Source organism: Rutidosis leptorrhynchoides, chromosome 9, assembly GCF_046630445.1.
Source record: "Rutidosis leptorrhynchoides isolate AG116_Rl617_1_P2 chromosome 9, CSIRO_AGI_Rlap_v1, whole genome shotgun sequence".
NCBI lineage: Eukaryota > Viridiplantae > Streptophyta > Magnoliopsida > Asterales > Asteraceae > Rutidosis > Rutidosis leptorrhynchoides.
In genome coordinates this window covers 111,576,591-111,581,196 of record NC_092341.1, presented here as the reverse complement: position 1 = coordinate 111,581,196, position 4,606 = coordinate 111,576,591, and positions in this window count along the sequence as shown.

Sequence of the window (4,606 nt, the reverse complement as noted above, 5' to 3'; positions counted from 1 at the left end):
ATACTCCTCTCGATCATCATCTTTATTCATCTTTTTCGATCATCATATACCTCATCATAATGATCATCATCGTCACTATCAACATAAACATATCACCTTCTTCGTTACACCATAACAACATATCTATAACGACCCGTCCTAATCCATCTGGACGAATACATTACATTTGGTTACATCACGATGTACTTGACCTCTATAAGATACATTTTACAAACATTGCATTTGTTCTTAAAAGACAAACTTTCTTTACATTGAAAGTTGACGACATGCATACCATTTCATAATATGTCCCAACTATAATTGACTTAATAATAATTTTGATGAACTAAATGACTTGAATGCAACGTCTTTTGAAATATGTCATGAATGACTCCAAGTAATATCTCTAAAATGAGCAAATGCACAGCGGAAGATTTCTTTCATACCTGAGAATAAACATGCTTTAAAGTGTCAACCAAAAGGTTGATGAGTTCATTAGTTTATTGTAATCAATCATTTCCATCATTTTAATAGACCACAAGATTTTGATTTCCATTTCTCATAAAAATACGTCTCATGCATAGAGACAAAAATAATCATTCATATGGATTGAACACCTGGTAACCGACATTAACAAGATGCATATAAGAATATCCCCTATCATTTCGGGAAATCCTTCGGACATGATAAGAACAAATTCGAAGTACTAAAGCATCTGGTACTTTGGATGGGGTTCGTTAGGCTCAATAGATCTATCTTTAGGATTAGCGTCAATTAGGCTTGCACTAATTCTCAAAATTAGTGATGTTCCCTAATTCTTAGGCTATCAAGCAAAAAGGGGCATATTCGGCTTCGATCATTCAACAATATAATGTAGTTTCGATTACTTGTGTCTATTTCGTAAAACATTTATTGGGGTTTGAACAAAAGAACGACACTTGTGGAAATTAGACTATGGGCTATTAATGGGCTTTATATTTGTTTAATTGAATGATAGTTCGTTAATTTAATATAAAGATTTACAATTAGATGTACCAATAAATAAACATATACACTCGATCGGACACGATGGGCGGGATATTTATAAGTACTAATAATCGTTCATTTAACCGGACACGGGAATGGATTAATAGTCAATGGACTTATTAAAACAGGGGTGAATTATATACAAGGAAAATTGGTGTAATTATAGTTTAAGTCCCCAATTAGTTGGAATATTTGACTTCGGATATAAGGATAATTTGACGAGGACACTCGCTGTAGTGACCCGAACTTTTCCATGTTTATATATATTAATTGAGATTGATATTTACATGACTAAATGTTTCCAACGTGTTAAGCAATCAAACTTGTTAAGACTTGATTAAATGAAATAAGTTTCATATAGACAATTGATCACCCAAGTTGACCGGCGATTCACGAACGTTACAAATTTGTAAAAACTACATGTTGTGGTATATATATATATATATATATATATATATATATATATATGGTTGACATGAGATTATGATGAGTAAGTATCTCACTAAGTATATTAACAATGTGTGATATACATAAGAAATGAGATTACTTAGTTAAGAAACTCGAAATGATATATATAACAATTATCGTTATGATAACGTCTACTAAATACATATGTATCATATTAAGATATTGATACACTATATTTAACATGATAAAATTATATTTAAATATATCATTAAATGTGTTAACAATGAACTACATATGTAAAAACAAGACTACTAACTCAAGAATTACGAAACGAGACTTATATGTAATGATTATCGTTGAAATGATATTTTAATGTATATATCATATTAAGAGATATTCATACATCATAATATCATGATAACATAATAATTTAACATCTCATTTGATATAATAAACATTGGGTTAACAACATTAATTGAGATCGTTAACTTAAAGGTTTCAAAACAACACTTACATGTAACGACTAACGAAGACTTAACGACTCCATTAGAATGTATATACATATTGTGTTTTGATATGTATTCTTACACTTTTGAAAGACTTCAAGATACATATCAAAGTACTTCTACTTAACAAAAATGCTTACAATTACATCCTCGTTCAGTTTCATCAACAATTCTACTCGTATGCACCCGTATTCGTACTCGTACAATACATAGCTTTTAGATGTATGTACTATTGGTATATACACTCTAATGATCAGCTCTTAGCAGACCATGTGAGTCACCTAATACATGTGGGAACCATCATTTGGCAACTAGCATTAAATATCTCATAAAAGTACAAAAATATTAGTAATCATTCATGACTTATTTACATGAAAACAAAATTACATATCCTTTATATCTAATCCATATACCAATGACCAAAAACACCTACAAACACTTTAATTCTTCAATTTTCTTCATCTAATTGATCTCTCTCAAGTTCCATCTTCAAGTTCTAAGTGTTCTTCATAAATTCCATAAGCATAGTTTCATAAAAATCAAGAATACTTCCAAGTTTGCAAGTCTACATCCAAGCTTTCTAATCCATTCCAAGTAATCATCTAAGATCAAGGAACCTTTGTTATTTACAGTAGTTTATCTTTCTAATTCAAGGTAATATTCATATTCAAACTTTGATTCAATTTCTACAATTATAACAATCTTATTTCGAGTGAAAATCTTACTTGAACTGCTTTCGTGTCATGATTCTGCTTCAAGAACTTTCAAGCCATCCAAGGATCCTTTGAAGCTAGATCCATTTTTCTCATTTCCAGTAGTTTTATCCAGAAAACTTGAGGTAGTAATGATGTTCATAACATCATTCGATTCATACATATAAAGCTATCTTATTCGAAGTTTTAAACTTGTAATCACTAGAACATAGTTTAGTTAATTCTAAACTTGTTCGCAAACAAAAGTTAATCGTTCTAACTTGACTTTTAAAATCAAATAAACACATGTTTTATATCTATATGATATTCTAACTTAATGATTTAAAACCTGGAAACACGATGAACACCATAAAATCGGATATACGCCGTCGTAGTAAAACCGGGGGCTGTTTTGGTTTGGATAATTAAAAACTATGATAAACTTTGATTTAAAAGTTTTTCTTCTGGTAAAATGACTTTTCATATGAACATGAAACTATATCCAAAAATCTTGGTTAAACTCAAAGTGAAAGTATGTTTTTCAAATTGGTCATCAAGATGTCGTTTTTTCGACGGAAATGACTACCTCTTTAGTAATTGACATGTAACTTAAATTTCCAACTATAAACCTATAATTTTTCTGTTTGGATTCTTAAATTAGAGTTTAATATGAAACCATAGCAATTTAATTCACTCAAAACGGATTTAAAATGAAGAAGTTATGGATAAAACAAGATTGGATATTTTTGATCTTTTTAGCTACGGGAAATGTTTAACAAATCTATTCAAATCATATCCTAGCTAACTTATATTGTATTATACATGTATTCTATTATATTATGTAATCTTGGGATACCATAGACACGTATGCAAATGTTTTGACATATCATATCGACCCATGTATTTATAATATTTGGAACAACCATAGACACTCTATATGCAGTAATGTTGGAGTTAGCTATACAGGATTGAGGTTGATTCCAAAAATATATATACTTTGAGTTGTGATCTAGCTTGAGACGTATATACACTGGGTGGTGGATTGATTCAAGATAATATATATCGATTTATTTATGTACATCTAACTGTGGACAACTAGTTGTAGGTTATTAACGAGGACAGCTAACTTAATACACTCAAATCTTTAAAACATAATAAAAATGGTTGTAATTATATTTTGATCATACTTTGATATATATGTACATATTTGTATAGGTTCGTGAATCAATCCGTGGTCAAGTCTTATTTCCGAGGAAGGAAATATCTGTGAAAGTGAGTTATAGTCCCACTTTTAAAATCTAATATTTTTGGGATGAGAATACATGCAGGTTTTATAAATGATTTACAAAATTGACACAAGTACGTGAAACTACATTCTATGGTTGAATTATCGAAATCGAATATGCCCCTTTTTATTAAGTCTGGTAATCTAAGAATTAGGGAACAGCCACCCTAATTGACGCGAATTCTAAAGATAGATCTATTGGGCCTAACAAACCTCATCCAAAGTACCGGATTCTTTAGTACTTCGAAATTTATATCATATCCGAAGGGTGTCCCGGAATGATGGGGATATTCTTATATATGCATCTTGTTAATGTCGGTTACCAGGTGTTCACCATATGAATGATTTTTATCTCTATGTATGGGATGTGTATTGAAATATGAAATCTTGTGGTCTATTGTTACGATTTGATATATATAGGTTAAACCTATAACTCACCAACATTTTTGTTGACGTTTAAAGCATGTTTATTCTCAGGTGAATACTAAGAGCTTCCGCTGTTGCATACTAAAATAAGGACCAGATTTGGAGTCCATGTTTGTATGATATTGTGTAAAAACTGCATTCAAGAAACATATGTCGATGTAATATATTTCTATTGTAAACCATTATGTAATGGTCATGTGTAGACAGTATATTTTAGATTATCATTATTTGGTAATCTACGTAATACTTTTAAAACCTTTATTGATAAAATAAAGGTTATGGTT